A 23,064-nucleotide genomic window follows, 5' to 3' on the forward strand; every position below is an offset into this window, starting at 1 on the left:
AAAAGGCATTTTTCTGAACCATGACCAGGTATAGAAAGACAATGCAGTCACCAAGAGGGCCTCCATGAAGAGGTGGGGAGTCCTTTGACCTGGAAGGAGGGGTAAATTAAAAAATAACTGTAGCCAAATATCTCAGATAATTTAGATGAAGTTTATTTATCATAATCAGTTGGATATGGAATCAAAACACTCCATCCAAGTGGCACAACTGGTGTTTCTGAACTCTCATCATGTGGCAGAGACATCTAGACAAAGCATCAATGAGATGGACCCAATTTCACGCACTGTTCTCATTCAGCCACAGACACAAAAGCTGAGGATTCCCAGACAGTACTAGCATCTCTGTCAATGTAATGCAAGCATATTTTTTTTGAAAGATGAGCTCCTTTTAGTAAAGTAAGCTCTCTGAAGAGCAGAAATAGTGAGTTTTCAATAGACATAAATGAACTACTTGTCTCGAGATGGCTTCTTTGCTTTTTTCGGTCAAACCATATATCTGACCTCTCTTCCCAATCCCCAAGCTTTTAAAACTCTGCTCAAGACTCGTTTCTTGCATGGAACCTTCCCAAAGTATAAGATCTTTTGCAAGTAGGGATTGTTTCAGTCATTCTGCTAATCTTCTTTGTGCTTAGCCCAATGCTGGGCACATAGTAGGTATTCTTCATAAAAGCTTGTTGATTGATGAAAGCATTGTTCTCCCCTGATCCTAATCTCACCTCACCCTGATCATTCCACTTCAGCATTTATGTACACAAGCAAAATGTTATTTGCACGATCAAGGTATGGAACCTGCAGGCCTTTCAAATGTTTTGTCTGCCTGTCCTTGGAGTCAGGGAAACCTAGGTTTAAGTCATACCTTGGAAAAAGGTGGGTTGTTTGTCTCTGGACAGGTCACTTAACTTCTCAGTGCTCTCAGCAATTCTCTAAGACTCTAAGTCTCAACTAATAATTTAGCACAAATTTATTAAATGCTAGCTTCATTCCAGGTGTTCTGTTAGGTGATCAGAGAGTGATACAAAGAATGAAACATCTCTGCTCCCAAGGAGCATGTATTTAAATGATAGATATAAAAAAGTATACATAGAAATATATACAGAATGAATAGCCAGAGAATAGGTAGCACAGTGGATAGAGTACCAGGCCTGAAGTCAGGAAGACTCATCTTCCTGAATTCAAATTTGGCTTCAGACAATTACCAACTGTGTAACCCTGGGCAAGTCACCTAACCCTGTTTGCTTTAGTTTCCTCATCTATAAAATGAGCTGGAGAAAGAAATGGCAACCCACTCCAGTAGCTTTGCCAAGAAAACCCCACAAAGAGTCAGACAAGATTGAAAAATGACCGAAGAATAAGAAGTTAGGGAAGGAAGTCACTAACAATTGTTGGGGGGGGGGGAATCAGGAAAGGTCATGTAGAAAATAATTATCTGTGTCTTAAACGAAAAGAAGAATTCTTTGAGGTAGAGGTGAAGTTCATTCCAATAATGAAGGATGGCCAGTGGAAACTACAAGCACATATTCAGGGTCTCCCAAAAGTCTTGGTGCAGTTTTAAGCTTTAATAGTTTAAATGTCAAATAACTAAAACTTCATTAGTTTGATAGCTTTAAAATGCTCAAAGACTTTTGGAACATCTTCTACAACCTGTAGAGAAATTGTTGATCTGCATTGGTAAAGGAAGTTTCTTAACTGGGAATTCTTTGTGTTGATAAAATAATAGGTCCAAACCAAAAATTAAACCAGAGAGTTACTATCCTGCTTTTAAAATTCAATTGATATCCTAAGTACAACATACTTGGATAGCAAAATTTCAGTGAATTGAAATACGTTTAAATCTATCACCATAATGAATGGGGTCCTTTGGTGACTCCAGAGGCACTTCTAGATCTTGAAGAGCCTCCAATATTCAGTGCCCAATAAATGTGTAGCAATGCTAGTTAAAGAAGTTTGGGCTACTAGAATCTCGGGATAAGAGTGTACTATGTATAACCTTGCACAGCTGTTACGAGTATGTACTATGTACTAGTCATACCTTTATCTTTGTTTCTATCCTCCTGCCCTTTTTGTGTGTGTGTGTGTGTGTGATCTTTTCTATTTGATTCGGATGTTCAAGGGCAGGAATTGTATCTCTTACAGTGTTTTCTTTTTCCTGTCATACATGAGTAGTACATAATGAGCCCTCAAAACATTCTGACCACTGACTATGTGTGTGTGCTGAAGAACAATCAGCCAGTTCAGTCAATGTGCTGAAAAGAGCAGTCAGTTTGGTTATAGATGAGGAGAAAATGATATCAAACTGGTGGGTTTTTTTAACGTTTGAATTTTCCAAGGGGCAATTATGCCTGTAAGCTAGAATATCATACAGAGAGAGAAGTAGCAGTGATCAGAGCATTAGCGAATATTGATTGCGTCTTCTTGCAATTGAAATCTTTAGAAAGAGTTCATGAAATGCTAGGTACCTTTCAGAACAGACTTATGTTCCTTGCCTTCCAGGAACTTACCTTTTAAGGTGAGATGCATATTTATGATCCATATAGACCTGTCAAATTATAATTGGAATTATCTTGAAAATATGGAACTGGAGAATCATTCTGAGAGAGACCTGGATGAAAAACCATTGGAGTGGTAGATTCATAAGCAGTTTGAGAATCCGTTACTCTGGAGTAATTGTGACCAAACTCCAGGGATTTTGTGTGTAATAATTGATTGCTATGAACCTTCCAAAAAAGGCAAAACATATATCTCAGAGACTAGGTTGGGAGCTGTTTCTGTAGATAAGGAGGTACCGTAGATATGTTAGAACTGCTAAAGAAGAATATGAATTGAAGTACATCTTCAAGGTGAATGAAACATGAAACAGGGGTATTTCCCCGTGCAGTTTATGCTGAAATTTACCTTAATGGTGGGAAATAGAGTGGTAACATGTTTTGGGGGATGTTTGTTTTTATTGAATGTGAAGAAACAACATTCAGATTTTTAGAATTTAAGAGTTGGAAGCAAACCTGGAGATCACATAATACAACCTACTTATTTTTCTGATTAAAAAAGAAAGAAACTGAGGATCAGAGGGTTTAAATAACTTGACAAAGATTAAGCTAGTTAGTAACAGGGCTAGAATTATATACTACACAACACAGACTTCATAGTAAGAGACCTGAGGGCACAGACTGGCTTTTCTGTGCTTAGAACAGTACCTAGATTTTAGTAGGCACTTAATAAATGCTTATTGATTGATTAATCAGACATAAGAATTCTCATAAAGAACATGGTAAAGGTAAATAGCAATAGGGAAGTTGGTCATGGGGGTTTAATAGTCAATTGTCAATAATGATAAGAAACAAATTATTATATGTAAAATTATTTTTTTTAAGTATAGGAAAAGAGAAATACTTAACAGTAAGTATGTGAGTAGTTCAATTGTGAAAATGGCAGCACCTTATATATGTTTACTGGAACCTGGTGGACCAAAAAACCTGGATTCCTATGTCTTCTTTTATTTACTGAAACTATGATTCATTGTGTGAAGTTATTGCTTCAACTGGTCAGAGTAAACACTAAAACAAATTGCTAGATTGTTGCCATAGTGAATTTATCTATAGCTAACATAGACTCCCTTATTTGTTCAGTCAATCAACACATATTTGTTGAGAACCTACAACGTAAGAGGCTTTGTGCTAAACAATCAACAGCATTTTTCCCACCCAGGAAAAAAAAGTAGATTTAGTAGGGAAAAGGAGAAGTATGTCACTCTGGGACCCTTCACTGGGACCCATTTGATTTTGCCCAATCAAACACTGTTCTTTGGTCATGATCATACAACCAATTCTGAATGGAGGCAGGATGACACAAGGGAAAGAGCATTGTATTTGGAAATGATGACTTGGGTCCAAATCCTGATTCTTTAACTTGCTAATAATAAAGGCAAATAAAGAAGTTATTTAAAACATTTTTTTCAATTAACAAGCATTCATTTTCTCTCCCTCCTTCACTGGAAAAAAAATTAACAGAACTCATAATAGTCAAGAAAAATAAATTCCCAGATTGGGCATCTGCAAAGTAGGTGAGTGTGCAAAGAACAAAGTTATCAGTTTGTTGTCCTGCTTTTTTGGCACGGGGTCTTGTCAGATCCTCTTACTGAAATATCACAAAATGTCTTTTGTTTCTATCGATACTAACCAATAGTGCCTCTTTCACATTACCTAAATTCCTCACTATTAAACCTTTTTCATATACAGTTTTATTATATAACCTCATTTATCTACTCTGCTCCTCTTTGGTAGTTCATACCTTTTTGAGTTCATCTTTTAATCACGAGTTCTATCCTACCAAATCTGTGTAATTTCTATGAAGTCAAATGTGCCTCCCTGCAAATGGAGTCTGGCTTAGAAAATTTTTGTTGTTGCTGTTTAGTTGTTTTCAGTCACATCCAAATCTTCATGACCCCATTTGGAGTTTTCTTGGCAAAGACACTGGAGTGGTTTGCCATTTCCTTCTCCAGCTCACTTTATAGATGAGGCAACTGAGGCAAACAGGTTTAAATGACTTGCCCACAGCTAGTAAATGTCTGCAGCCAGATTTGAACTCAGGAAAAAGAGTCTTCCTAACTCCAGCCCCAACACTCTGTCCACTGTGCCGTCTAGCTGTGGCTTAGAAAATATATGTGGACAATTTTCTCCTTTCTTCCTTTTCAATTTGGAGCCCTTTTGATTATATTTGCAAGTGTCTGGGTAAGTATATTTTTGTTAGCTTTCATTAGATACCCTATCATTACCTAGTGGCCTCTCACTGACATTTTAAGCTATTGTCCAGAAATAAAAATCCTATTCTCAAATACCTTCTTCTTTGTCAGATGTTCCTTTTTCAACACCCACCTTTCTCTTCTAAAGCCTCTACCTTCAACAAGCTTTTCATGAAGAGTATCATAAGAACTGTATTATACGCATCTTAGAGAAATACGCCATAGACCTGACCCATAAAGTTTCAGCAGAATTACTCAGGCAGAAAATACTCAAATAGAACACAGAAACCATAGCTGTTTTGATCTCAGTAATAGTTTATGAAATCCATTGGAGATACAACAAAAGGCTGATCAAAGCAAGGACACCAATAATCTGGACTGTTTTTTGCCAGAGCCTGCAAAATCCTTTATTCCTCTTTCACATGTCCGGCTGGAAAATAAAAGCAGATGTCTGCCCCAGCCACCAAGAAAAGCCACAAATCAGAGAGATTTCAAACAAATATTTTCTTTTTTGTGCATTCATGCCAACTGATCTCAAAGTCGCTTGGGTGCCAGGTATTCCTGTTGACTGGCAACTTGCCAATCCAAATTCATATATAGCTGCAATATTATCTTTCATGTAATCAAGCTTAAGAGATGGTCCTTGCAACTGGGATTACTGTATATTGCTTTTTTCAGCAGTTCACGGTTCCCTTTCTGGGTCTACAAGGCAGAATAACCCAGTGGCTAGTACCTTCCTCTCTGAGATTATTTCTCAGATACTCTGTACATATCTTGTAATGTATCTAGTTATGTACATATTGTTTCTCCCATTAAAATGTGAGCTCCTCAAGGGCTGCAATAGTTTTTCCCTTTCTTTTGCTCCTTAGCAGCTTAGCACAGGGCCTAGTAAGCATTTAATAAATGCTTTTTTATTGATTCACAGGGCCTAGGAGAATAAAAACCATCCTTCCGTTATACTTGTAGGGGAGGAAGATGAATTCTGTTTCATTAAAGGTGAGTCTTGACCTCTGGTAAGGAGAAACAGAGACAGAGACAGGGGGACAGACAGACAGGGACAGAGAGATTTATAGATATCTTTTGGTTTTACATCACTTCCATTTCCAAATATATCTTTCTCCCTTCTTCTCTTCAAAAGCCATCGTTTGCAATATAGCATAAAAAAGAAAGAGAAAAACAAAAGCAATTCAACAAAACCAACCAACACACCAACTGAGTCAGACAGTATATATATGATTCTACACCTACAATCCCACTTCTTTATAGTGAACGGAGGAAGCTGAATTTCTCCATTCCTTCACTGTGCATTATTTTTGACATTATAGTTGTGCAGCTTTCAGATTCTTGGGGAGGGGTGGTGTCTTTCCATTTATTTTGTAGTAAAGATTGTGTACTTACTATTTTGGCTTTGGTGTGTGTAATTTTACATATAATATATCTTTCCATGTGACATCTTCATATTCATCATTTCTTTTCTTTTCTTTTCTTTTTTAATGAGGCAATCAGGGTTAAGTGACTTCCCCAGAGTCACACAGCTAATAAGTTTCATGTCTGAGGTCAGATTTGAACTCAGGTCCTCCTGATTCCAAGGCCAGTGTTCTATCCATTGCGCCACTACCTGTCATATATTCATCATTTCTAATACAGCATAATATTTCATTACATTCATGTGCCACAATTTAACTGTACTTCAACCAATAGGCATCTACTTTGTTTCTAGTTTTTTTTACCCTAAAAAAAAGATATTATGAATATTTTTATGTATCTGGGACCTTTCTTTCTGGGTTTGACTGCTTTAAGTAATTTGCCTAGTAGCAATGCCTCTAAGGGCATGGATATTTATTTTTTTTTGAACGTAATTACATATTGCTTTCCCAAAGGATTGGACTAATTCAGAACTCCATCAAATGGCTCCATCAGTGTGCCTCTTCTTGCAGCCCTTATAACACTTGATTATTTCTATCTTTTGTCATCTTTGCAAATTTTCAAATATTATGTGAAACCTCAGAGTTATTTTGATTTTCATTTCTCTTTTAATGATTGAGAGCAATCTTTCATATGGTTGTCAATAGTTTGCAATTCTTTTGAGAAGTTTGTTCATATGCTTTGACCATTTTTCCATTGCAGAATGTCTTTTGGTCTTCTGTATTTATGTTATGTACAAATCTTGGATATCAATATTAATAGATCTTACTTGATAAAGTTTTTCCTCCTGCTTTTTATCTGAGCTACATTGGTTTCATTTATAGAAGATCATTTCAATTTTATGTAATCAGAATGATTTGGGGGGTAATTAATTGTTTTTTATTCCATACCAGAATGTCAAAGATTGAACAATCAAAAACAAGCAACAACAACAATAAAAAAAAACCACGCAAAACCACAGACAATATATAACCTACTGAATACATTTTATATCCTTTAGTGCCCTTTGGGAAATCTTTCTATGCTTCAATCTCCTCATTGTAAAATAGGAAGATTAAACTAGCTTATTTATGAACATGCAAAATTATTTTAGCTGTCAGTCTGTATCAAATGTACAAATCCTTTGGGACCTTACCAAGTATATTTCTAAGAGCAAAAGCAAAAAAAGATATTTGGCTCTTTTTTTAAGTGGGGGGAGCAAATCTGAATTTGGCTAGACATGGTGGTTGTTTTGAACTTGCTGACCTCCAACCTCAGTTGAATAATTTTTCTTTCACCAATCATCAACACTCCCTTTCAGCCTTAAGCATTTAATCATAGGTAAACAACTGATGCATCCCTTTCACATGTGTAGGCCCCTATCCTTGGTTTAAGGTATTTCATGAGTCCACATACATTCAAAATAATATCTTACAAGACCTATCAATTTATTAATTTTTCTCTAGTCATCCAGAGGACAAAAAACAAATTATTCAATGATATGATAAGATTCTTAGTAGAAAATCTTTTCCATAAACCTAGGACACGCTCTCCCATGAATATATATGCCACTGGTGGGGACAGTGAGCATGAGGTGCCCATAAATGGGGAATATACATGGAGGGATAATTCACCTCTGATGCTTCATTCCTGACATATTCTAGTGATTTCAATGCTCAGTTCTCACTGAGTCTGTTCCTCACCAGGCAAAGTGTCTCTGTTACGTGCATTGTTGGTTACTAGTCTCCACTGGCTTCATGGTAACTTCTATGCACATAATCTTCATTGGCTCATTTGTCCTTCTGGTCTTAGAATATCTGTGTATGTCTCCATTGGAGTCTATTGGTCCCTGCTGTTCTCCCATAAGCCATGCTCTGGTAGCTTCAGGATACATGATTTCTGCTGGACATCACACCCTGCCATTATCTTCTGAGAAAATCTCTTCAGGGACATCCAAGCCATCTCATCTTCAGTCTGCTAGAGTATACTAGCTAAAATCTTCCTTTGAGGTTGGCCTCATAACTCTTTAGTCATAGTCACTACATCAAGGTAGCAAAAGCCAGGAAGAATACCCCAAGGCTAAGTTTGGGTCTTTCCTTTTTGATCCCTTTATCTGGATAGAGATGAAAACTTTCCATTGCAGATAACTAACTGGGGTTTAGCTATTTCCAAGGTCCTCTCTGGTTGAGCTTCAAATAAATTTAAGCAAGAATAAAGGTAAGCTAAGGAGTCTAGGTCAATGTTTTCCATTCATCTAGCCCACATTCCAGTATTTGTTAGACATATATCCCTCAGCAACAAAACCTGGTTGCTTTGATGATGCATTTTGGTCATTGAAAACAAAACAAAAAACTCTTAATCTCTCTATCTGAAAGCTGGAATAGGAAGATTCTGACTTCTAGCTCTAATATCAATACTTTCATGGAGATGAGGGAGCCTGCTTAAGACTCATTTAAATCATCAATAAATACAATTGATTAATTAACATGAGTCATTGGTATGATGTTACATTTAAAGCTATCATATTATGGCTTTTCTTAGACATAGAAATTTAATGTATGCAAAGTGCTGTAATAAATTATCTCATTTGATCTTCACATTAACCCTGTGAGGTACATAGATGTGGCTAAAGGACCTGCAGAGCAGTTGCCAGGCTACATTTCCACAGGGGTAGCTTTCCATGAAAATAGCTATGATATGATATTATAAACATTCATTAAGTCCTGGGGATACAATTAAGAAAAAAAACAGTCTTTGTCCTCAAGTAGATTACAATTTAATGGAGGAAGACAATATATAAAAGGAGAAGAGGTGGGATCCCCAGAGGATATCCTGTGAGAGAGCATGATGTTAGTGGTGAAGTCAGAACCCATGCAGAGCAGCTGGTGGCAAAATAAAGAGATGACAGAGATTTTGGGCCCTGTGTAGAGAGAGGCTATGGGAGGATTTTTTGTTTGTTTATTTGCACTTTCCAGCCAAGGACACAGGGCTGGAAACATTGCTATTGTAAAGACTTGTGTTTAGAGACTTGGGCTGCCTCCTCCAGGGTCTGAGGAGAGATGGTGGGTAAAAGAGTGGTGGTTCAGCTTGCTTGATACCTGCTGCCTCCTGTCTCTCCCTCAGGATGCTTCACTGCTTTAGCTAAGTTTGTTCACCTAACCTGTGAAGGGCAGTTGATGAGGATGGGTGGCCCCTTTTCCACAAGAGTTGCTTCCCTACATGATGGCTGTGAGTGTTGGTCTAAAAACAGGGCTTGTGGTTGGAAGGATCCTGACACTCCCAGAGTGACTATGCCGATCTGCCTCTTGGCAGCAGTTGGTCATTTGTTGTTGCTGGTGGTGATGAAATGGGCCCCTACTCTACAAGGATCCAGACCTTCAATGATGACTGCAGGGCTGAGCTAGAATCAGGTGTGGTGCTTCATGGGACATTGCTGTTCTAAAGGCTCTTGAGCTCAGTGTCCTGTGCAGTCTTCATCAAGGTCTGAGATCCAGATGGCAGTGATTTGACCTACCTGGCCCAAGATGCCTCCCTCCTTCAGGGTGCCTTGCTCCTTCATCTAGACTGGCCCACCTGTCCTGTGTTTTGACTGGAATAACTCTCACATTTCCACTTCTCAGTGACACGTACTCATCTGTACACCATTATTCTGTTTTGTCTCCATAGACATGCCTTTCTAGCTCTAAGTTGCCACTTATGAATTTCATGCAGAGCTGCTATTAGAATTATTTCTGCTGATCTATTTTTACAAGGTTTCCTTCCTCATCTCCACTCAGCTATTGCTGCCATCTGCTAAAGCTGGCTTCATCTTCCTCAATGAGAGTAATATCACCCTTTTTGTGGGATTGTCTTGGCCATCAAAAAATTTTAGTTCTTTTATTTTTCAAATCCAGAGCCACAACCAGTTGATACAGAAAAGAGATCTTTGAGTACAAAAATTTCTCCCCTGCCTCCCCAATCCTTTCTCCACATCTCATCTCCTCCCCCAGCAGGAATGCTCCCAAACTCACTTGATATTAAGGTTGATGTGAGTAAATTCCTTTTAATTCCCATCATGCCCTATCTAAAGCTAGAGCAAAAGTTACCCTGGAGGTTCCAAAAGTCTCAAGGAGCACTGATGTGATCCTGGTGGATCTGATAAGTTTATGTCTGTGGAGACCCAAGTCACTGTACTCCTTCTGCTGTTTACCTAGTAAAAATTTGCAATCTCTGGTGTTTGTAGGTATATATCAAAATGATTCTCACATAACAGAGTTACATGCATGTTGCTCCACATACAAAGGCCACATGCAGTTACTTAGTAATAAGCATTATATCACAAAAGTTCCTACACTAAAAGCAGAGATCATATGTAACATATGACTTCACATGTTACAGTGAGATACAAGGTATACATTGCATACTCCACTAGTTTGCATCAGCTGACAACAGATAGTCCAAGAATTTTTGTGGTAACCTACTATCAATTCTATACAACTTTGTGACCTCAGACCCAGCCCTGAACTCGTGCATTGCTGAGGCTGAATGCTACTAACTCTCACCCATCGTGTCATAGGGTTTAGAGGTAGAAGGGACTTCATAGGCCATCTGTTCCAAATCCCTCAGTTTATAAATGAGGTAACTAAACCCAGAGAAGGTTATATGACTTGTCTAAGAAATAATAAGTTAATGAGACTGGAGAATATACCAGATTTTATTTGAGGCCCTCAGTTCTCATGGAGATGGAGTATAAGCAGGAAAGGAGCAGCTTCTGCATTCAGTCCTTCTCCATCCCCTCATCTAGCCAGAGGTCTCTCTCTTTGAGTCTATGATACTATGAATAGTGCAATTATTCAGGAACCAAGGGTGCATGAAAGGAAGTAGTGGGAGATGAGTTTGAAGAATGTGAGCAAAAGAAAGAAAGAAAAGTCCCAGGAATATGGTGTTATCTAGATTTCTCCCTAGTGCCATTATAAAGAATTTCAAACAAATTACTTTAGTGTTATTTTTTAAAAAGGACTATTCAAACACCATGGTTGTCTCTAGAAGGCTCAATGGGGACTCATCTCATAAATAGCCCACTACAAATAGTGCATCACTGATAGCTCAGGAACCTGAGGACTAAGAATTATATAACCTACACCTGTTACTGGAGGGGAAAGAGAGAGAGAAGGTCCACAGGAAGAAAGAGTTATAATTAAAATCCTGAAGTATATGAACTCAAGTCAGCTACACAGATTTTGAACTGTAACAGCATTTTAAAAATAATTTAGTACTTTATTTTCCTGAGTATATGTAAAAATGATTTTCAACATTCTTTTTTAAAATTGAGTTTCAAATTTTCTCCCTCCCTCCCCCTCATTGAGAAGGCAAGCAAGGTTGTACATATATAGTCATGCAAAACATATTTCCGTATTAGTTATGTTGTAAAAGAAAATATAGACTAATACAAAAACCCAAGAAAAATAGTTTTTTTAAAAAGTATGTTTTGATCTGTATTCAGATTCCATCATTTCTTTCTCTGGGGATTGATGGTACTTTTCAACATATGTCCTTCAGAGTTGTCTTGGATCATTATAACAGCCTTTTTTAAAGTTAAATTTTTTTTCTATTAACAAGCATTTATTTTCTCTCCCTCTTATATCCCATCAATTGAAAAGAAGAAAAAGAAAAAGAAAGAAATCCCTTTAAGAAAGAAACAGAGTTGGGGCAGCTAGGTGGTGCAGTAGATGGAACACCATCCCTGGCGTCAGGAGGACCTGAGTTAAAATCTGATCTCAGACAAGACACTTGACACTTATTAGCTGTGTGACCCTAGGGGCAAGTCACTTAACCCCCCCCTACACACACATACATACATACATACAGATGTACATATATGTATATGTGTGCGCGCACACACACACACATATTTTGTAGAAATTCTTATTGTCCTTTTCCAGAGAGGTATATCTTATTCTACATCCTGAAGTCAATACATCTCTAGAACCCAGTCTTCAGTGTCTCTTGGAAGATGTGGTCCTAAGACAGAAAGCTACAGCACTAAACATAGTTTTTAAAAAGCTATTAAATTTCATCATAAAAATTAATTCTCAAAATGTCATGTTAGGGCTCAGTGATTGCAGCATTTTTATATATGATAAAGCTGGAAGAGACCTTAGATATTACAACCCTTTACCTGAAAATTGAAGACAGCATAAAATTGAACTGGTCAAGATTGGGAAAGGAAGAAAGAGTTAGAGAAGAGATGAATACAAGAATACAAGAATACAAGAGAGATGAAGAGATTGTAAATTCTGGTGATAATAGAGAAAAGAAAGGAGAACAAAGGAAAGCTCCTTGGGGATACTCATAGTTAGGGAGGAGGATAAAGGAGGAGGAAGAAAGGAGACAGAGGGATGGTCAGAAAAGTAGAAATGAGACAAGATATCATATAAGCCAAATGAGGAGAGAGTATTAAGGAAACAGTTAACATCAAAAATTCCAGAGAAATATTAAGGAGGACATGGATCCTAAAATCAACTTCATAGTAAACCTAAATATTTTTTTAATTTAAAAAGATGTTTATGTATAGCTTTTGTTTTTATAACACCTTCATCTCCGAATATATCTACCCTCTCTTTTTCTACCTAGCAAACCACTCCTTGTGACCAAAAATAAATAAATAAATAAGATAGAGAAGAGGGTAAAGGAAGTATTTCAGCTGAGCTAACCAATGTAGCATCTGAATCTGACAATATATGTGGGGCCCCATACTCACAGTACTCTTCCCTTGGGAAGAAGAAAGGGAGATACATTCCTTCATCTCTACTTTGAGGATAAGCTTCATCATTATCATTATACAGTGTTCAGTTTTGTGGTTTGGTATTTGTTACATACATATAAAATAGGCAGCTAGGTGGCACAGTAGATAGAATACTGGGTCTGGAGTCAGGAGAACCTGAATTCAAATCGAGTCTCAGATACTTACCAGCCATATGTGACCCTGGGCAAATCACTTAACCCTGCTTGCCTCCATTTTCTTACCTGTAAAATGAGCTGGAGAAGGAAATAGGCAAACAACTCCAGTAACTTTGCTAAGAAAACCCCAAATGTGGCCATGAGGAGTCAGACATGACTGAAATGACTAAACAAAATATTTTTCCTAGTTTCCTAGTTTTACTCCTTCACTATATACATCAGTTCATAGAAGTCTTCCCACACATTTTTGAAGAAATGTTTCTAATAGTACAGTGATATTTATTAAGCCAATCCTGAACCAATGGGCAACATACACATTCTTTTCAAAAACAGAATAGGGACTTTGGAGAATTTGTGGGTAAAAATGCATTGCAATAAAATAACCCCGAACTTGGAGTGAAACCTGAGTTCTAGTCCTGGCTTCACCTGAACTTATCTTGAGACCTGTTTCCTCATCCGCAAAAATAAAGGTATTGGACTAGATGAACTCAAAGGCTCCTGCCTGTGTTGTTATCCAATGCTCCTTAAGTGAGAACTGAGGAAAAATTCAATAAGTTGGAAAGATCATTTTTAATAAAATGGTAAGCATAAAACCCAGATTGCAATAGCGTTGAAGAGTATGTGGATCATACATTTTCAATTAAATTGACATGATGACAGCATCATAGTTTTCTTCATTTATTTCAAAATCATCAACTATATCTAAAAGCATTTATTTAGTGTTTCATTATGTATGATTCTTTACAAGGCGCTATATATTTTTTTTAAATGACACTTACTAGCTGTGTGACCCTGGGCAAGTCACTTAACCCCCATTGCCTCACCAAAAAAGCAAGAAGAAGAAGAAGATTTAGTAGGTCTGATCCTTTTCCCATAAATCCCAGTAATATGAAACAGATATACTAATGTGAAAAATCCAGGGATAGCATATGCAGACAGCAAGATGGAAGAATTTAAACTATACTCTTTGGGGTTTTTATATCACATTTTAAATGTTAGGTGGTAAAGTGAGTGAGTTTATGGTCAGGGTGAAGATTGAGGAGAGAAACCAAGTTATTCTCTAATCAATGGTGGGAGTGGGAAGAAAGGGGAGTAGTTGTTTATACTGTAGTACACTGATTATTACTAGTCCACCAGCTCAGGCTGTATCTAAATGGTCTGGGCCTCTGGCTGCTCCTTCTGAATTGATTTCTTTGCTTGATCATTTGTGTCTAAACATCCAAAACAAGGGTTGGGGGTGACCTTCTGAGTCAGCTGCCTGAATAGAGGCAGGCTGCCTAGCTTCCACATACTTACTTAAACAAAAACATGAAATTTGCACCAAACAAGTTCATAATCAAGAAATCCAATGAGAAACTAAAGTAACTGCTTCCAACCAAGAACTGCAAAAACCTAGGAAGATCAGAAAGCCCCAGGTTGATTATAAATCCTGAGAAGGGAAACTTTGGAAATCAAAGAGGTACAACAATACTCTGACAGGAATATCCTGGTCCCAGAAGCTTGAGGTCCCTAGCACTCTCTTCTGAGATGTCATAAAGGGTCCAAGAGATCTAGCACTCTTAACCCCAAAGATAAGGGCCAACCACCCCACTCAAAAGTGTAGTGGGAGGGTGAAGCCTCTCCTTGGCACAGAGGTTCAATTTAGGAACTGAAGCTAGAGGGATAAGTAAATTTTTAAAAACCTTGTAAATCTAGAAATTCCCCCTAAAGGAATGAATAACTCCGTAACAACTATAATCAGACTCAAAGTAAAAAATGAATTTTCTATAAGGACTATATGAAACATTATAAGAAATTGAACAATAAATAAAATTTTTAGAAATTAAAGCTAAAGAGTTGGAAAGAGAATAAGCAACTTAGAGGAAAAAGTGGTAAACCTTACCCAAGTAACAGACATACTGACAACTTGAATAGACCAAACAGAAATCAGTAACGTTATGAAACAGTCAGTGATATTAAAACAAAATCATGGCATTCCATACCATGTAACCAATAGGGTGGAAGACTAGATATTTTCTCTGATCATCACTACTGCTCAAATCTCTCCAAAATAAGAATAATGCAAAGACATAAAGCAGTTCCATCTGAAATTGGTGTCCTTGGTTAGGGTATGAAGGATATTAATGAGGTAACAATCCATTGAAAAAAGTAGAAAAGGTAATCCCTATCTTCCAACATGCTCACTTAAGAACCTCTTCTCCACCATGCATCATACTGCAGAAGGATTATGTGTGTCCATCCTGGACTTGCAACAGAAATCAACCTAACTCCACCTCCTCATAATGCCAAAGGAAACCCAAAGGTAGAAGATCGTCCTGGCTGGAACAATATGACAGTGTGGTCTGAGCTGCAACCAGAGAACTGAGGGAAAGAAGAACAGAACATGGGTGTATATATAATAATGTGGCACTCTACTAAGACTGAGGGAAAGAGCCCAACATCCAGCTGTAACAAGTTCTATCCCCTCAGAAGTCACTTGGGGCAGACTGAGGCTGTGAAAAGTAAATTCCCTAGCATGAAAAGGTTTTGAGATCCAGCTCCCAGGGAAACCACAATCAAAAGAGGAGTGAGCAAAAAAGTGAGCAAGAGGGAGAAATAAGGAAAAGAGACTGAAATTACTAAATATCTCAAGAGAAAGACAATTCAAAGACCTTGAGCATAAGCAGACAAAATAGCTGGGAAGATATTACTAACAGAAATGAACATGGCCTTGAGATCAACTAGAGAATGGAAGACATCTATAAATAAATATTTAAAGACAAAGGAAAATACTTGATGAGGCAGAGGATTTTATGACTCCCCAGACAGCAAGCAACCACAGCAGGATAATCCTGAATAGTTAGAAGAGAAATAAGAATTGTGAAAGTGGAATTTATAACCTGCACAAAAGAAATAATTGGTGGAATGGAAAAACTTAAATCCACTGGGAAAAGATCCACCAAAGAAACAAAAGAGTAAGTAACTAATCAGTAATGTAAATACACCAAAGGTTGTTGTTGTTATTGTTTGTCCTTAGTTCTCAAAGAGAACTATGATATCAGGAACATGATGCTATGACTGGCAAGTGAATTGGATTTAAGTGAGGGAGGGCTGTGCAAGGTCACCAACCTTACTTTCTCCTCTGGAGCCATCTGGTTCCAATGGCAAAATATAGATCAGGACAACTGGAGATGGCCCTGAACACTGAAGTGAAGGACAATCTGGAAGAAGAGAAGAAAAAAAAATAATATTAAAAGAAAATATAATCTCCATTAAAGCAAAATATATTGATCTCAAATATAGGCTGCATTGTGGCAGTTTAATGACTATAGGTCTCCCAGAAGAAGACAAATCCAAAAACCCGAAAAACATAACAAAAGAAATGGTACAAGAAAACTGCCCAGAATTTTGGAATACAAAAGACAAAGAGCGAATAAGAAGAATTTACAGATTGCTTCCAGAAAACAAAGCTAAAAAAAAAAAAAAGAAAAAAAACCTACGCTACAAATTCAAAGACAACTCCAGTAGTTCCTAACTTTAAAAATTCAGGTAAGAAACAACAAATTATTTAAATGACCAGGAGAAACACCTTCAAATATAAAAGAAAAAAAATTTTAATAACACAAAACTATTCCATACCTACAAGAAATTGCAAGAGGGTTCTGAAAAGCTTGAGAGATCTCTAGATGCAGCCCAAAATCATATTGCCTAGCCATCAATGAAAAAAGATTGCTGTTCAATTAAAAAAAAAGGCAGGGGGAGTTTGGGAGGAGGTATGTTTAAAGCATTCCTAGAAGGAAAATTCAGACTTGAACAAATTATTTACTTTTCAAATACCCCACACGACAGAAATATAAGAAAGAGAAACAATACAACAACTAAGGACAACAAAATAACAACAGTGATAACATTAAGAGATTTCTTTCTAAAAGTATGCAAAGATTAGAGTGAAAGCAGAAGGTAAATAAAAAATGATGGTGGAGAAACAGGCCTGAAACATCATGAATTAAACCTCACAACATCCCACCTACAGATGAATCAATACTCTTCAAAGACAAAATTACAGAATGGGAAGGTGCATGGAAGAAGGGAGAGGTGGCAGCTAGGTGGCGAAATGGATAGAGTACCAGCCCTGGATTCAGGAGGACCTGAGTTCAAATCTGATCTCAGACACATAACACTTACTAGCTGTGTGACCCAGGACAAATCACTTAACCCCATTGCCTAGCAAAAGAAGAAGAAGAAGAAGAAGAAGAAGAAGAAGAAGAAGAAGAAGAGAAGAAGAAGAAGAAGAAGAAGAAGAGGAGAGAAAAGATGCAGGGGGATACTCCAAACATTCCTAAGTACTGCCTGAACTAGGTTAAAATATAATTGGGAAGTATTTAACAAAATAAATAAAAATACAATAAAACATAATGTTAACAGGTGATTTTCTAAGTCAATATAAGACCTGCAGGAATCCTTATATGTGATTTACTGTCCTCCTCCCTCCCTATTTTAATTTGACCCAACTGATGTAGCCTACTGAAGTCAAAAGTTAACAATGAAGGTAAAATAGCTCCAATAATCTCCCAGGAAGAAGAAAGCTTACAGGAGAATACGAAAGGAAGTAAAGGGAGAGATTGAAATAGGAGGAAAAGGAAAAGGGGAATCTCATTTCAGTAGTAGAAGAAGGTACCATTGATGAATGCTTTCATGTGGAGAAAAAGATTCTACAAGGAGTAATTGCGACCTTATAAATGGAAACAGGAGGGATTTGGTGCTTAGAAAAACCACTCATCCTGCCTCAGGAAAAGGAGAATTAGAGCTTGTGGGGGCAACTGACATCTAGAAGAGTGGGAGAGCATGGAACCAGGGAGATTTCATGGAAAATGGAACTGGAGGTGAAGTGATGATGGGAAAGACAAAGATTAATAATTAACTTCACAATCAGTGGTATAGGAAAATTCCTGCAATGGGGTAATATCATCTCTATCATCTACAGTAATTCATATTTCTAAAAAGAAAGCACAATAGAAAATGGGACAGGGGCATGATCTACAAGGCAATAATATAAAAATGTTTTAGAAGAGGGAGCCCAAAGTAAGTAACTTAGAAGCTTTAATTCCAAGTGAAATACAGAAGATGGACTAAATAAGTACAAGGGCCATGAATCAAATAATAAAAGTCTAGGACAGACAGAAATAGAAGATAAATAACTAAGAGAACAAAGTAAAGGAGTCATTTTTATAACACATGCAGAAAATGAAAAAAATTAAAAGTAATGAACAAAACAAGTTCAAAGGGAGGAGAAGGATTGTACCTGACTAGTTAACAAAGAAGGGGGGGGGAAGAGAATTAAATAACTAGATAAAATAAAGAAAAAAGAATAAATGAAACTTAATAATTATGGAAAGGGATAACACATGGAGGGAGGACAAGCTTGAGAGTGAGGGTAAGAGGGCTGGTATGAATAGAATTGCCTTAAAGCCAATTAAGTTAAAAATTCTGAAGAGAAAAAAGACCAAGTTTACATAGGAAGTGAGGAAAAATCCTAATGGGGGAGGAACAATTTTGGAGACAAATGCAAGAAAATATGTCTATCTCATAATTTTAAATGTGAATAGATTTTAAAAATCCAATAAAATGAAAGAACTTATTGTGTAAGAAAACAAAAAGCCACAATCTGTTGCTTACAAAAATCACACAATAAAAACACAGACATAAACAGAGTAAAACTTAGGGATGAAAAAAAATTTCACTATGCATCAGGTGAATCCAAAAAGAGGCAAGAGTAGCAATCATGCCCTATACAAAAGGAAAACTATAAAACTGAACAAATTACTTGAGAAACTAGAGCCAAAAGATTTATGGTACCATCTGAATGAAAATACTAAGTAATATACACAACAAAAATTTACAATATATTATATTTAGAGATGTTACAAATACGCGTAGAAAGGCAAAAGTAGTAAACACAACATTTACAGACCAAAACGCAATAAAAAAAAAACTAGTACAGGGAGAACAAACAAATGATAGAGATCTAAATGGAAGCATGATAATGAAATTCTAAATAATGTGTAGGTCAAAGAACAATCATAGAAACAAGAAACAGTGATTATGTGAAAGAAAATATTAATGACGAAACAGGCTAAAATGTTTGATATGCAGCTAAAACAGCCCTCAGAGGAAAATTACATCCCAACAAATACACATTAGCAAAATAGAAAAGGAGAGTATTGATAAATTTAATATGCATTTCTAAAAATTCAATGTCAATAAACAAACCTCAGATGAGCACAAAAGAGGAAATATAAGAAATTTGAGGAGAAATGCCTAAACTGGAAACAAAAGATGAAAACAACTTATAAAAATGATAAATAAAACTGAAAGCTCATTTTTTGAAAAGAAAAAAATTAATTCAGCCAATTTTATTAACCAATTTATTAATTAACCAACTAATTTAGCTAATTAAATTTAGCCAATTTAATTAAAAAGAAGCAGAAAAACCAAGTCAACAAGATAGCATGTGAGCAAAGCAAAATCACAACAAAATAAAAAAGAAATAAGAATTGTCATAGTTTACTATGCACAGTTAAGTGCTACCAAACTTAAAACATAAAAGAAACAGGAATACTTTCAAAAACATAAACCCCACAAACTAACAGAAGACCAAATAGAAATATTAAATAATTTAATTTCCAAAGAGGAAATAGAACTAACTGGAATTTTCATGGGGGGAAAAAAACATCTTGGTCTTGATGGATTCACAGGATAATCCTAGCTTAAAGAATAATTAATACCAGTCTAAACAAATTAATCTCAATAATTTAGAAAGGAAGCATCCTATCAGGTTTTTAATGAGATAAATGTAGTCTTAATTCCTAATCAGAAAAGGATAAAGCACAGAATGAGAACTATGAACTAATATCTGTTGCATGTGAAATTTAACAAAAAGGTAAATGGAGGCAATTCTCTATGCAAGTTATCATTTTGCTAACAGGGGCATTCAATCTGATAATAAAGGATAGGTTGAATGGCCCTGCCTCTGGTCAGAAAACCCCAAATCGAAGATGTAACTTGTTTTTATAAGCATAAAACAAAGAACAAAACAGAAATCATCTAATTGGCTAGCATCACAGGGATGAAAAGTCATTATTGGTTATATCAAAGAAAGCAGACACAACCCAGATGTGGGATGAGGACCACCTCTTTCTATCTCTAAGGAATACTTTTGGAATTTATGGCTACTGGATGTATCCTGAGATTACTGATAGGTGCATAGAATCATTGGCACTTGGGAAATTAGATAAGACCACCTTAATTGTTAAACACAAGACAAGATCAGCTAATAACTTATCAATGCTACCACACAAACTTGCAGGAAATGCTGAGATAATGTTTTATCAGAGTACTGAGGAGTTTTTCTCTAACTGACAGCAATTGTGGGAAAGCTTTGATATCTAACTGCAGAAAGAGGGAAGCTGAACTTCAGCACTCATAAGCTTCTTCACCCAGAGACAAAGAGTAATATGGTTACAGAATAAAATCACTTATAGTGAGTAATCAAATATAAAATCCAGAATCAAGAATTAATTCTTTCATATCATTAATGGCAATAAATTGCAAAATGTAAATAAAATCTATCAAATTCTATGTAAATTTATCTAATAAATTATCCATCATGACCAAATTTGATTTATATCAAGTATGTAAGATGATCAGCACTAGGAAAACAATCAACACAATTAATCATATTCAAAATAAAACCTTCCAAAACCATGATTGTTTTGATGAAAGTGAGAAAGGCCTTTGATAAAGTACAACATTTGTTCCTACTGAAAGTTTTATAAAATATAAACATAGAGGGATGCATTTTTTACAATCATAAAAGTATTTATATAAAATACAAAAGAAACATCATATGCAACAAGGATACACTAGAATATTTCCCAATAATTACAAGAGTAAAGCAAAGATATCTGCTCTGCCCAATATCATTTTTATATGGCTCTGGAAATGCTAGCAATAACAATAAGAAAAGAAAAAGAAATCAAAGGCAAAATGATAATGAAGAAGAGATAAAACTATCCCTATTTGCTGATGATTATTTACTTAGAAAATATTAGGGAAGTAGCAAAGATGAAGATTGAGACAATTAAGAGCTTCAAAGGCTACAAAATACACACTCAACATTCAACAGAATTTCTACATAATAATAACAAAATCCAAGAGGTACTGATAGAAAGTGAAATCTCATTTCAAATAATTAAAAGTACATAAAACTTTTGGAGATCAAACTACCAAAGCACATAAATTACTTGTATAAATTCAATCACAAAGTGCTTTTTAAAGAAATAAAGAACTGGAGGAATATTCAGTACTCCTGGTTGGGCCATGCCAACATAAAGAAAAGTAACAACATTATAGAAATTAATTTATAATGTTAATGCTATGTCAATCAAATTATCAATGATATAGTTTACTAAACTCAATAAAATGAAAAATCCATTTGAAATTTTTTTTAAAACAGCATTATATAAAGGGATATATTTTTTTAAAAGGATGAGTTGAAGGGAAAATGGCAGTTCCAGATCTCAAAATTGTTGGAAAGCAGCAATTATTAAAACCATCTATGTTAGTCAAAAGAGAGAAGTAAATCAGTGGGACAGACCAGAAAAGGTAGAATCAGAAACAATAGAACTCAACAATCCCGTGTTTGATAAACCAGAAAACATATATTACTCAGGAAAGAACTCCCTATTTCATTTAAAAAAAAAACTGATGGGAAAACTGGAAAGCAGTCTGGCAGAAATTAGATTTAGAATAACACATTATAACATATCCCAAAGGCTAAATGGATACAAGACCTTAATATTAAAGATCATATTTAGGGACAGCTAGGTGTGCAGTGGATAGAGAACCAGCCTTGGATTCAGGAGGAACTGAGTTCAAATCTGGCCTCAGACACATAACACTTACTAGCGGTGTGACCCTGGGCAAGACATTTAAACCCATTGCCTACCCCCCCCAAAAAAGGTCATATTTAAAAAACAAAAAATTGAAAGACAAGCAGATCACATGCCTCTCACAGCTATGGTTGGGAAACACATTATTATCCAAACAAGGGATAGAGGCAATTACAGAAGAGAAAATAGATAACTTTGATTACAGGAAGGTGAGAAACTTCTGCGTGAACAAAATTAATGCACTGAGTAAAAGAAGCAAAAGTGGTCAAATGGGAAAAATAATATTAGCATGCAATATAAACAATGAACAGATATATAAGACCAAAAGTCATTCTTCAGTAGGTAAGTGGTAAAAGTATATGAACAAGCAATTCTCAAAAGAATTACAAACTTTTAATAATGTACTAAAAAGTATTCCAAATCACTGAAAAAACAAGACAAATACAAATCAAAACAGCCTTGACGTTTCATCACACACCCTAAAAATTATCAATGACAAAAGACAGGAATAGTCAATGTTGAAAGGATTGTCAAAAGATAGACGTACTAGTGCATTTTTGGTAGATGTGTAAATCAGTACAAGCATTTGAAAAGCAAATTGAAATTATGCAAATAAAGCGACTAAAATGTCCACACCCTTTGACCCAGAAATTCTAGTACCAGCAATATACTCCAAGGAAATCACTGATAAAAGAAAAAAGGCCCCATATACAACAAAATATTTACAACAGTTTTTCTGTGTGTGTGTGTGTGTGTGTGTGTGTGTGTGTGTGTGTGTGTGTAGTAAAGAACTGGAAATAAATTGGGGAATAGCTAAACAAATTGTGATACATAAGTGTAGTGAAATATTACTGTGCTGTAAGAAGTGACAAATGTGATGAATACGGAGATGCATAGAACAATCTACATGAACTAATGTAGAGTGAAATAAGCAGAGCCTAGAAAGCAATGTACACAATGACTACAACACTGTAAGTAGACAAAAGGCAAATATTGCAAATTTTAAAGAACAAGCATGATTCCAAAAGAAAATATGAGAAGATATGATCACTCCAT

This window comes from Phascolarctos cinereus, unplaced genomic scaffold (genome assembly GCF_003287225.1).
Source record: "Phascolarctos cinereus isolate Bilbo 61053 unplaced genomic scaffold, phaCin_HiC Scaffold_726;HRSCAF=1367, whole genome shotgun sequence".
Classification (NCBI taxonomy): Eukaryota; Metazoa; Chordata; class Mammalia; order Diprotodontia; family Phascolarctidae; genus Phascolarctos; species Phascolarctos cinereus.